The following is a 13867-nucleotide window of genomic DNA, read 5'->3' as shown; positions in this document are numbered from 1 at the left end:
GCCGACGTTGAACAGTGCATTGAGCCATATAAAATAAAAATATAATAAAAATACATAATAAAAAATTATGATACTTTTTGTGAAGTATCAGTAGGTTACTATAATAGCAGTAGTTTCTTATTTCTTTTCTTTATGATACAAATATCAATATTTTAAGTATTTCAATTTTAACGCTCAATTTGCTGATTTTAGACCCCCACCCACCCCCTCGTAACACTTTTTGTATAGAAGGTTTTTCTTGTATGGATCGTAACGCTCGGCCTGACTTATTCCCTCCCCATACAGCGTTATGTAATTTGAAGAAGGTTTCTAAACTGTATAGCTATTCAAAGTCAATTGCCTACATTCCGGTTATGCTTATTAATTACTACGTCTGAAACGCGATTTATGCATATGTACAAAATGTGACAGATTTAGTTCGAAAAATGCATTGGAGGGTAACCACTTCTTTCGGTGGGGTTGATCCCACGAAACCAGTACGCTAGACAGGTGCTTTCCCTACTAAGCTACGAAAAAACTTCCCTAAACTGTATAGCCTTCTTTACTCCTTCAACTTAATATATATTATCTCGACATTCATCAATCGTTATGTTCCACTTACTTCACAACAATCTGCTGTATATCAGGGTTTTTGAAGGTGATCAACCATATACACTTTTTTGCCTGATTCTTATCACCACAAATTAGTTTTAATTTTTGTCCAACATTTGTGTACATTCGACTCATGGTGCGTTGTCGGCACCGGGTTAACACCACACCTCAATCAAATCGCTCTTAAAGACCGAGTATCCATAAAGCCGTAAATTTGAGTCACTATATATAGCAAGTGGGCGCAGATAGGTATGCTTCGTATCCTTCTCAAGCCCAAGCCTTTCCCTAAATCAACACACGGGTCGAGCTGGTTATCCTCGAAAGCAGACCACACCTAAAAGCCCACCGCCAGTAAAAGCCTACCATTGGATAATGAAAGAACGCGCTGTTGCCGTGAGCCTATCGAAGAAGCCGCCTATAGAAACTGCGACGCTGCTCCTCATTCGACGAGTTCAATTTCTCCTTCGGCCTACCAGATTGGTTAGGTATCGGCAGCTGCAGGCGCGAACAATAGATAGGATAAGGCCAATCGCTTCTGCATGGAAATATAGAACCTTACCACCTTGCTATATGAGTATAGCGAATATCATTAGTTGGAGCAGCAATTAAATGAGCCACTCCAGCTGCTCTCGTTTGCCGTTCGCTTTCGTCGTGGCGAAAGTTCAACCTTGTTGATCCTGGCCGGTGTATTTTATGCGGTATGAGTTACGTGTGGAAATGCTGGCTGCATCGGATGGTGGAGACACTTGGTGATTGAATTATGGAACTTGAGCAATTGCATTCGTTGGTAATAACTTTTATGAGCCATTCCGTTTGCAAGCGCATTCCCATACATTTTGTCGGTAAGCTCACAGATAAGGGCGTCCTCTTCTTGGGAATGATTGCGACGCGATTGCGCCCCCTTCAGCCGGGTTCTATTTTTATGACTCGCATTGGACAAAGTATAAAACATGCAATTTGTTGGTAACCTTGTTTCATGATTTAGTTTCATCAACCGAAGCCGGTCATCACCACGTGCACACGAACATGATGAACGTTGTCAATTATATGTGCTGTATGGTTTATGAACTTTTCCTCGAAAGCCTTTCATCATTTGGAAACAAAAAAGTGTTGCCAATGGCAGTGAAGTAAAAGTGGTGTGTTTGTGAGGCAAAATTGTTCAATGGTTTACTTATTGGGAGCAGCATGGTTGATTGAGTCGCGTTCGTCGTGCTGTAACCGAATACATGGCTTTATCTGCCATGGAAGGGGAACCGGCGTGGTTTGGAACTGTTCAAGAGAAAAGCCATAAAAACGATCAGTTGGAAGGTCTGGGCTCGCCGTCCGCTATTGTTGGTAGGGTACACAACAAGACACAGCATTAACAACATCAGCAGTAGCCACAACACTATAAGAAAGCCATAAGAGTCGAACATAATGCCGGGACCATTTTGGATATTAATAAATAGCGCTATTTGACCTGTCTGTTTTTCTCCGGGCCCATTCGAAGTATAGATACATAGAGACAGAACATAAACATAGAGATGCTTTCGGAAGTGGTGGCAATTGTGGTGCAATATTGGAATGCGAAGTGGATCACTATCAATTAATTTTAATCGGTCGAGTGATTCGTGGAGATGCACTTTCGGGTTGTATTGGCATAAGGGGCTGAATTTCTCGTTTTCATTGGTGCATATAGGGTAATGGAAGGTAATGTTAGCCCTGGATGTAACGTTGGCTCATCACGAAAATTAATCATTATTTCAGCGATATTATGTCGATTTGTAGGGAGATATTTACCACTGCTTCTTTAAAAAAAAGTATCAAACATATTTCAGCTTTCTTCAACTATTAAAAGCAATAAACTTGCGTGAAAATCACCTTGACTCTATTTTTAGCAGCCATGTTTCGTTAACTTAAGCAGTCAGGCTGTGCAAGAGTTTTTTTTTTCTTTTGCCCAATGAGAGGGTGGCTGGGTTCGATTCTCGGTGCCGGTCTAGGAAATTTTCGGATTGGAAATTGTCTCGACTTCCCTACAAAAATGGAAACCTGGCTTAGAAACCTCGGCTACGAGGCGGCTCTGTCCCAGTGTGGGGATGTAATGCCAATAAGAAGAAGAAGAAGTAGCCAAATGGTGGCATACGCTTTCGATGTGTAGCACTACGTAAGTATGAGTGAAACTCTAAAATCAAAACATGTTTACCAATAACCCGTACTGGAGAAAATAACTGAAAGATGCGGATAGAATAAAGGTTCATTTGCAAATTACATAACGCCAAACTTGACCATTGTCAACCCACACCCACCCCCTAGTAGGGGAATTGTTGGTAAAACCGACACTGCGGCTAAAACTGCCATCACTTTAAATCATGGATTTCAGATGATTATCTGACACACTTTGAATAAACTTTCGATTTGTTGTATTTCTAGCCATTTTGTAACTGGCGGAGACGCGTAACAGTCGAAATACACACGATTCTTTTTTTTAAACAGGGGAAGCGTTCCGTGTAAAAAAAGTTTTTAGTTCAAAATTCGAAAATCCGTGTAAAAAAAGTTTTATGATTTCTCAACGAATCATGCAAAATGGAGCAACTTTGCAAAAAAATCCGTGTAAAAACAGAATCGGGTGTAAACCAAACATAGCATTGCTCATTGACGAGATGAGTTATCTAAAATTTTGGTATCGGTGTATAAGCTTATTCGATAATATTTTGTTGATTTTCAGTATCCCGAGCAAGAGAAATTAACTCAATAATACCTCATTATGTTATTGATACCATACTCTGTTATGAACTAGCCTTGCATAAAAGGTAAAATACCAAAACAATAATACCGAAAATTGGCACGGCAAATGCTGGGTGAAGCGTACCATTGGTACTTCGCGTACCTGAAGGAATTAAGTAGACCCTATCTTGTGGTCCTTAGTCCTTAGCCTTACCCAGCTACTGCTGTCCCTACCTCCTCGTGGCGCTGGCCGAGATACGAACAACGTTAGGGAAGATCGGGTAACCAACCCCGGTGGGAACTATGATCGTATGCAGACAGGGAAGGGGGGGTTTACGTCTTTCCGGAGGTGCAAATCTTACTGAGCGTCTGTTCTCCATATTAGGAGCGGCTGATCATCGCCCGAGTGCCAGCGAGTGACTTTGAGTGAAACTGTGCACCATGGTCCACCGGAAATAAGAAGGAAAATTTATGGGGTTTGGTGTGAGGCCCTGCTGTTGAAAGGGATCAATGGTGTGAACGTTTAGAAGTAATCATACCATCTACCAGAGCTGCGGCAACATATACGAGCTGAGAACAGCTTTCATAGTGATAGGCGATATGCAGAGGCGCGTGATCGGGTGGTGGCCGATCAATGAGAGAATGTGCAGGTTGAGGATCAAAGGCCGGTTCTTCAACTTCAGCATAATCAACGTCCATAGCCCACACTCCGGAAGCACTGATGATGATAAGGACGCATTCTACGCGCAGCTGGAACGTAAGTACGACAGCTGCCCAAGCCACGACGTCAAAATCATCATAGGAGACCGACTATTGGGAAGTTCAGCGCTCACCGGCTGACGAACGAAAACGGCCTACGACTAATTGATTTCGCCGCCTCCAAGAATATGGCCATTCGCAGCACCTACTTCCAACACAGCCTTCCGTATCGGTACACCTGGAGATCACCACTGCAGACAGAATCACAAATCGACTACGTTCTGATTGATGGACGGCGTTTCTCCGACATTATCGACGTCAGGACATATCGTGGCGCTAACATCGACTCTGACCACTATCTGGTGATGGTTAAACTGCGCCCAAAACTATTTGTCATCAACAATGTTCGGTACCGACGACCGCCGCGGTACGACCTAGAGCGGCTGAAGCAACCTGATGTCGCCACTGCATACGCGCAGCATCTCGAGGCAGCGTTGCCGGAAGAGGGTGAGCTCGATGGGGCCCCTCTTGAGGACTGCTGGAATACAGTCAAAGTAGCCATTAATGACGCAGCGGAGAACAACGTCGGGTATATGGGTCGAAGTCGACCGAACGATTGGTTCGACGAAGAGTGCAGACAGATTCTGGAGGAGAAGGACACAACGCGGGCGGTCGCACTGCACCAAGGTACCCGGCAGAGCTTGGAACGTTATAGACGGAAGCGCAAAGACTTCGTGCCGCGAGCCGAAATGTGCCGGGATAAGGATGGGAGCATCTTGACGGACGAACGTGTGGTGATCGAAAGGTGGAAGCAGCACTACGAGAAACATCTGAATGGCGCTGAGAGTACAGGCAGTGAAAGTCAAGGTAGCGGAGGAGACGACTACGTCACTTCAGCAAACGATGGAAGGCCAACCAGCCCCACCTTGAGGGAAGTTAAGGATGTCATCCAACAGTTAAAGACCAATAAAGCAGCTGGTAACAATAGTATCGGAGCTGCGCTCATCAAGATGGGCCCGGAAAAGCTGGCCATTTGCCTGCACAAACTGATAGTCAGAATCTGGAAAACTGAACAGCTACCGGAGGAGTGGAAGGGGTCATATGCCCTATCTACAAGGAAGGCGGCAAGCTGGAGTGTGGGAACTTTCAAGCAATAACTATCCTTAACGCCGCCTACAAAGTGATATCCTAGATCATCTTCCGTCGTCTGTCACCATTAGTGAATGAGTTCGTGGGAAGTTATCAAGCCAACGGACCAGATCTTTACTGTACGGCAAATCTTTCATAAATGCCGTGAATACCAGGTCCCAACGCACCATATGTTCATTAATTTCAAGGTGGCATACGACAGATTGATGCTTAGGACCATCTTTGGCGGTGTGTGGCGGCGAAGGATGAACTACGAGCTCGCCCAGGAATATGGGGAGCCCAGTATCCAGACGGTAGCTAAAGCCGGAAGGGTACGACATGTAGCAGGACATGTAGCAAGAATGCCGGACAGCAACCTTGCAAAGATGATGTTCTCTTTCGATCCGGCAGGTATGAGACGGCGTCGAGCGCAGCGAACGAGGTACAGAACAGCTTGGCGAGTGTGGGCTCCACTGGGGCGCAGACTCTTTATAAATATCGGTGGAATACCGTCAGGACCAGGGCCTTTAGATGCATCTAAGTTTTTAAAAGCGATCAGAATATTGTTTACCATGATCTGATTAACGCCGATATCCCTAGCGAATTCTGGGATAGGCGCAAAAAAAAAATGGTCGCGATCTTGTTCCAAAAAGGTGGTGTATATTTCTTGGAAGTAATCTCCAAAAAGATTACAGATATCTTCCGAGAAATTACTGACGCGTTCATCTAAATACATGGATGACGGATTTTGATTCTGATTTTACGTAATTGAAGAAGTTCTTTGGGCATGACTTTATTTCGGTTTTCTGTTTTCGTGTTGTGCTCTTTAAATGCTACATCAATTGCTAGTTCTAACTGATCGCAGATGTCTAAATATCATTCCAAATTTTCATTCGTATTGTCTAGCTTGAAGGTTTTATGTAATTTTTGTTTGCGATTCTGCCTATTATACCAAATTGGGTATTTTGAATTTCCGCTCCGTCGTTTTCTTCTTTTTATAACCTCGTCAATAATAATATCAAAAATGATGTTATAGAAGACGGAAGATTCGATATTACCTTTATTCTCTAAAATTAGCTTCCGGTTAAATCTAATTAGCGTATGTCTTATGTAGTCATAGTTTGTTTTATGGTATTCAAGAAGTTCTTCAAAGTCACAGTCGCTGGGTTTTTGATACTAATGACGAATAAAGAGTTTTCGATTGCCGTGTGAAATGTTTCGTTTTTCTATAAGGGATTAGATGATTCAGACTCACAGACATTTTCTTTTATATTCGTTAGTAGGAGATCAAGGTAACAGCTCTGTTTTTAATGTGATTGATTTGGCTAGACTAGCAGTTAGCCCGTCAACGATACGCGGCTCTTGAGAAGGAAGTAAAACGCTCATGTCGACGGGACAAGCGAGCGTGGGCAGACTCTCTGGCCGACGAAGGAGAGAGAGCCGCCGCAACCGGGGACATTCGCCTCCTCACGACGCTTAAGCGGGGCGAAGATGAATGCAACGATGCCTGTGAAAGACGCGAATGATCAGTTATTGACCGACCCAACTGACCAGCTGAAACGCTGGTTCGAGCACTTCGAACAACTTTTTCAAGTGCCAACCAGGCCATCACCACCTCGGCATGATCTGCCTAGGATCCGACGTATAACACGTGCAATACCGAAGCTCCATCACTGCTAGAGATTGAAACAGCCATCCAAAGCATGAAATCGAATAAAGCCCCAGGGGTCGACCGCATATCAGCCGAGATGCTCAAAGCTGACCCCATGACATCCGCTCAACTACTGCATCGTTTATTTCGTAATATCTGGGACACTGCAACTTTCCCGGTCGACTGGATGCAAGGTATCTTAGTGAAGGTGCCCAAAAAGGGTGACCTGACTGTATGCGATAACTGGCGAGGCATTATGTTGCTGTGTACCGTTCTCAAAGTTCTGTGCAAAATTATCCTAGCCCGGATTCAGGAGAAGATCGATGCGACTCTCCGGCGGCAGCAAGCCGGATTCCGTGCCGGAAGATCCTGTGTGGACCATATTGTCACGCTCCGCATCATTTTGGAGCAGGTCAACGAATTCCAAGAGTCCCTTTACTTGGTATTCATTGACTATGAAAAAGCTTTCGACCGTCTCAATCACGAGAATATGTGGGGCGCCCTGAGACGCAAGGGGGTTCCTGAGAAAATCATCGGCCTCATCGAAGCACAGTACGAAGCCTTTTCGTGTAGAGTGCTGCACAATGGGGTCCTGTCCGACCCTATCCGGGTCGTAGCTGGTGTGAGGCAAGGATGTACTCTATCACCGTTACTGTTCCTCATCGTAATCGATGAGATTCTGGTAGATGCGATTGACCGTGAACCAAACCGCGGGCTGTTATGGCAGCCTATAACCATGGAGCACCTAAACGACTTCGAATTGGCGGATGACGTTGCACTACTCGCGCAACGGCGCTCTGATATGCAGAGTAAGCTCAACGACCTTGCCGATCGCACCTCCTCGGCAGGTTTAGTCATCAACGTCAACAAAACCAAATCGTTGGATGTAAACACGGTGACTCCTTCCAGTTTCACAGTAGCCGGGCAACCAGTGGAGAATGTTGAAAGCTTCCAATATCTTGGTAGCTAAATGGCGTCAGACGGCGGTACCAAGATCGACATAGGCGCACGGATCATGAAAGCAAGGGCTGCCTTTGCGAGTTTAAGAAATATCTGGAAAAACAGGCAGATAAGTGAACGCACCAAAATACGAATTTTCAGCTCTAACGTGAAATCTGTGCTGTTATACGCTAGCGAAACATGGTGTATATCAGTGGAGAACACTCAACGGCTGCAGGTGTTCATTAACAGATGCCTGCGGTATATAATTCGGGCCTGGTGGCCTCACAACTGGATCTCAAACAACGAGCTCCATCGTCGTTGTCACCAGAGGCCGATAGCAACAGAAATTCGGGATCGGAAGTGGGGCTGGGTCGGCCACACTCTACGTAGGGGAAACGAAATCTGAAAGCAAGCATTAGACTGGAACCCAGCGGGACATCGCAGCAGAGGCAGACCCAGAGGCTCATGGCGGCGAAGCCTCAATAAAGAAATAAAAGAAGTCGACCGAAATCTAACCTGGCAACAGGTTAAAGCGATAGCCGGGCATCGCTCAGGATGGAGATCTTTCAAGTCGGCCCTTTGCACCACCGGAGGTGTACAGGATCCATAAGTAAGTAAGTAAAAAGCAGTTCTGTCTGTTGATTAAAGTCTCCGTAAATATGTACTTTGACTTCAGGTTGAAGTTCCGATAAAATTTCTCCTGCATTTTTTAAAAGGCTTTCATAATATGTTGTTTGGGCATGTTCCGGTGGAAAATACACAGAGAAGAAAACATGTATATGTCCTGCAATGTTAGATTTCACCCAAACATGCTCAAAGTTTTTATATTTTTTGGTAGTTATTATTTCCGAATCAAAATTTGTAGAGCTTGCGATTAGAACTCCACCGCCAGACAATTTTTTAGATTCCGATAAATCGCGGTCGTCTCTGAACGCATTAAAGCTGTTTCCAAAAAGTTCTTCACTATTCACACTTTCATCCCAGCTGGTTTAAGTTGCCAAAATAACCGAGATGGACGAGCTTAAAATGTTATTATGAATTTTCTTTAATTTAGCTGTGCTTTTCATGCGATTGAAATTTTGACAGTAAATCAAAATTTCAGTCGCATTCTGTTTTGATGAAAAATTTGTTGGAAGTACGTTGGTTGTTAAAATATTTACCCCGTCGATCGATAAGATAGTGCTACCTTCTTCAGCCGAAGAAGGCGTTCTTACTTGCGAAAATTTCCGAGGGAAGGAGAGTGGTACATACCTCGTTGTGCTCTCCCGTAATTGCTGTAGGCGTTGTGTCCGTATATGTCGATATTGTAGATTGTAGATTAGCTGCAGCTTCAGCTGGCCCACTTCTGTATTTCTGATGAACTTGGCTGAACATTTGGTGTAGATGTTCTGGTGCCGTCGGCAGTCCTTCAGATGCAATTAGCATCCTTATGCTCGTTTGATTAATTCCCTCGGCTCATACATTAGCAGACTGGTCCTTCATGTATGCCAAAAACACCCGGACAACCTTCATATTCTTCGGGTCACGTAATCTGGCTTTAAGGAAACGGCCGTCTCCTTCGGTGGATTGCTGAGTCAGACGGACGATGGGTGGTTTTATTGGATCTAACTCAAATTGGCCGTCAGGATTCGGTTGTCGTATTTCCTGTTGTTGTTGTTGTTGTTGTTGTTGATGATTTTGTTCTTGTTGTTGTCGTATAACTCGAGAACTTATCAAGCATAATTGTCCTATCCGGAATTCCCTATATACATAGGACAATTATGCGTCCACTGGCAGTAAAGCTGGAAGATCACTTTTGCTTAATGTTCTACGGTGTAAAATCTACCAAACCGAGCCCTAGTTTAATCCATTTTTTAACTTGGCAATAAGTTTTGATAATTTGTAACTGTCTGTGACGTCCACACGTCTTGGCAGTGGACGTCCTCACGCCCAAAACTAGCTCACCTCTAATTCTCAGGGTCGACGTTTAACCAGGGGTGGCATTGCGCAGCTCGATTCGAACGTAATTCTATCGAGTCGAATATGTTTGGCATTACGGCTTTCGATTCGATCTCGAAAACGACTCATCGTTCGAGTATGCTCGAGGAGGTACAAGAATAACGAGATGTTTTGGCATTATGGAAACTCGATAGCACACTGAAAAACGACTCAAGTCGAATGAAAAACGCTCGTCATCTTTATAGCTTTCGAATGTTGTTCGAGAGTCATTTCTTGCTGAAAGTTTTCAATTATATTTGTTAATATTTCTCTACGGGAAGAGAATAAATGTTTCATTATTGTATCTCGAAGGAAAGAATGTCATTAGAATACCTACTTTTAAAGTTTCCAGGCAATATGCAATCTCTAATTATCCCGAAATCCGCGTAAAAACGACTTCAACTAGAATCGTTTTTTTTTTCGATAAACCGCGTGAAAATCTATGGGGAAAATCTGCGTAAAAATAGTTGAGTTAAATAAAAAAAAGTGCATTTAACTAAAACACATGGAAACAAAGTAATTCATTCTCGAATCCTTCTATAGCTTTAAATTATTTAGCTCAAAATTGGATCTGTGGCATAAACTCGAATAAACATAAGTTTGTGTCGTAACAATATCTCAATTTACAAAACTTATCGTATCGGCATAATGTTTAAATCGGTTGAAACTGCTCAATAAATAATATTGCTTTCTATAGTCATTGAGCATAATTTGCTTGTTTATAAATTAACTGCCAATTCATGCCCTGAAGGATGCCTTTCCAACTAGCAACATGCTACACGCTGATGAAATTACATCTCTTATTCTCTCTGTTTACTCACATTCGCCATGCGCTGAAGGTTGTCTCTCCAGCGCAGCATACTAAACACGGAGACAGCTATCTCTTATTCTCTCTGTTTACATTTGGTTTGACAGAACATACTCGATTGAGCTACTACAGCACCATTCGAAATCTTGTAAATCTAGAACACCACTAAGCGGACAGAGGAAGACCTTAATGGACCACTGGACAGTCATGCACCTTATGAACAAATAAAAAAAGCTTGAGATAAATTTTTTTTTATTGTAGAACTTGTTAGTGAAAAAGGTAGCTTTAGCTCATCTGAATAGGGTTAGTTAAGGTTAGTATAGCTGTTGCGGCCGATTGTTGGGTTGGGGCCCATAGTGGCATGCTTGATATACGCCACATGATGAAGGTACGAAATCTTGTCCGTACATACCTTCGATGACTCGGGCTATATCGGGGCTGGGAGGCTTCACCAAACACTGACGTCGCTTCGGGTTGATGCAACAAAGTTCTACGGGAATGCCAGGGGTACGTTGCCAGCGTAGGGTACCGGTCGGCTTTGCGGCCCAGCGAGACTCAAATGGACAGGCTCGTACTGGGCAGGCTCGGGTCGACACCGGGGCTAGAGGGATCGCTGATTCACTTAACGGTGCTTCCGAGCGAGAACACGTTCCGGCACTCGGTCTTGACTGGTTGGACACGATGCTACTTCCGCCTCGGATGGATACGTTTGCTCGAGGGTAATGCGTACCACGTTGCTAATTTCTCGACGACGGTGCCAAGGGGGAGGGGGCCAAATCTTGCTACGATCGGGCGATAATACGTTCCGGCACTCGGTCTTGACTGGTTAGACACGATGATACTTCCGCCTCGGATGGATACGTTTGCTCGAGGGTAATGCGTACCGCGTGGCTAACTTCTCGACGACGGTGCCAAGGGGGGGGGGGCAATCTTGCTACGATCGGGCGATGAGATCAGTCTGAACGGACCTCCGGGAGATGGATTTGGCAAGCCTGAAGACGGGCCGGACTGGGTCGACTTCGGTTGACTGGCACGTGCTCTTCTTCTACACCCCAGATAGCCGTCCAAAATCACTGGTTTTCACTAGGCGCAGTTTTTCTTGGGCGCACACACAATTGGCCCACCTTTCCGGGACTTCGTCGATCTCCCCGTGGCTTTCACTAGCGATTCACCAAGCTCTCGCTTTCGTTTTAGAAAATTTAACGACTATTATTTTTCCTCCCGTAAACACGTCTGGTATCGTTCACGTCCTCAATCGTTCTCTTCTCCCTCGGCCCAACGTCAAGCCCGTCTTTCAACGTTCGGGTTTTTTTCTTCGTTTTTTTCGCCCCGGATCTAGTTGGGTCTTGATGAAGATTTCGCCCTTGATAGAGCCCGGAGCCGCGGTCGTTTTTTAGTAGGTTTAGTTATGATAGAATTCTGAAGGGATTTTATTCTTAGATATTTTAAATGATTGTTCATTAAAGCGAGTGGCTGAGTAAATTGTCCATTGTTATCGCGGACGGTAACAAATTTAGGGATTCATCATATTTACTCCTCTATACCAATAGCTGTTTCTGAAGTAGGTATAACAAAATTAACCTTACCCTGTAGATCAGAGGTTCCCAAACTTTTAGATATGCGACCCTCCTAGCAGAATCCCATATTGCTTGCGACCCACCAGGTTCGCGTTAGATTGGACAAATCATAATAAATTGCTTTATATTCCATCATTGTATTTGTCACAAATTTCGTCATTTTTTTGGATTGGAAGTGGATTGGATTTGGGTGGGATTTGAATTGAATTTGGATTGGATTTGAAATTTATTGAGATTGGATTTAAATTGGATTTCGATTTGATTAGGATTGGATGTGAATTAGATTAGATTTTGATTGGATTTTAAAAAGATTTGGATTTGATTTAGATTGGATTTGAATTGGATTAGGATTGGTTTTGGATTGGGTTCGGGGTTTAGATTTATATTGTCTAGGACTTCTTTCTAGGCCGTTGATCTCGTCAGGTTTGTTGTTCTTTAATCATCAAATCATTACTTAGATCCTAATTCAAAATATATAATATATTTGTGGGACAAAATAGAAACAAAATTGTTAATTAAGATTTGTCTTTCGTGACCCACCACTAAACAGCCCACGACCCCCCTGGGGATCGCGACCCATAGTTTGGGAACCTCTGCTGTAGATAGCTAAAAGACTCGAATTCCTCTTGCTTAAGACTAAACTGTATGCAGCGGAAAAAACTTGTCTAGCAGTTTAAAAAAAAAACTCGGCGTTATTGGTCTAGGCTAGTGATTCTCAACCTTTTACTTGAGAGGTACCCCACCCGGCTTTTGCATTCATTGAGGTACCCCCAAGGATACCCCCTATTTTTTCGCTACACATGGAAATAGGTGTAACTCATAAGATATATGGCCGAGGTCCTGCCAAGCGCCTTAAAAAATATCAATTTTTCAGTCCAAGTTTTCGTTTAGTTGATTTAATTGATTACAAATCTCATTGGAGATCCCTCAGCCCCATAACAGAGGATATCCTACAACTCATGTGCCTATAAATTGATACGAAATTATCTCCGTTTTCCATGTATGAACAAAATATCACAAGTCAGTTAACAAGCCGCTTGGTGCGGTTTGGCAGAACCCCAACGATATGAAAAATGGACCTGATAACTAACGGGATATAAGGCTCTCCAAAAAATTGTCTAAAAATTGCATTATTCCGTAAAACTTTCCAATTCAAATTAAGTGCATACATCATGCTTCCCTCAAGACTTCGAGGACTTTTTGAGGCTTCCACTTCAACGGAAGTTTCCGAGCCTCTTGAAAGGAGGCTTCCGAGCCTCTCAAAAGGAGGTTTTCGAGCCACTTAATAGGAAATTTTCGAGCCTCTTAAAAGTAGGCTTCCGAGCTGCTTGAAAGGTTAATTCGAAACATCTTGAAAAGCGGCTTCGGAGCCATTTGAAAGAAGGCTTCCGAGCCTTTTGAAAGGAGACTTCCAAGCCTCTCGAAAGGAGGTTTCCGAGTCTCTCAAAAGTTGGATTCGGAGCATCATGGAACTCTCGAGCTGCATAAAAGTAGGCTTCCGAGACACTCAGAAGGAGGCTTTCAAGCCTCTTGCATTGAAGCTACTGTGATTTTCGGAAAAAGGGCCTTTATTTCTATCAAATTGAGGCTTCCGAATATTAGATTCTAGACTTTTGTTCAGGAGCATATTTTCAACATCTTATTCACCATTCGATGATCGTATATTGAATGAAGTATATTGAAGATTTTTTGAATTTGTTTTTTTTTTTTTTGAAATTTTGATCTTTTGTCCCACAGCCCTTTATACACGATGCTGGTTGAGTTGGACAGGATTCAAACGTCTTTGATATA

General features: G+C 43.5%; 1 protein-coding gene across 1 annotated transcript in view; it reads left to right on the top strand.

Moving 5' to 3' along the window:
• LOC134212112 (protein bicaudal D) overlaps positions 1-13867 on the top strand; it is a 90714-nt gene that overhangs the window by 47653 nt on the left and 29194 nt on the right. The window lies entirely within an intron of this gene.

The sequence above is a fragment of the Armigeres subalbatus genome, chromosome 2 (genome assembly GCF_024139115.2).
Source record: "Armigeres subalbatus isolate Guangzhou_Male chromosome 2, GZ_Asu_2, whole genome shotgun sequence".
NCBI lineage: Eukaryota > Metazoa > Arthropoda > Insecta > Diptera > Culicidae > Armigeres > Armigeres subalbatus.
This window is presented reverse-complemented; position numbering and strand designations above follow the sequence as displayed.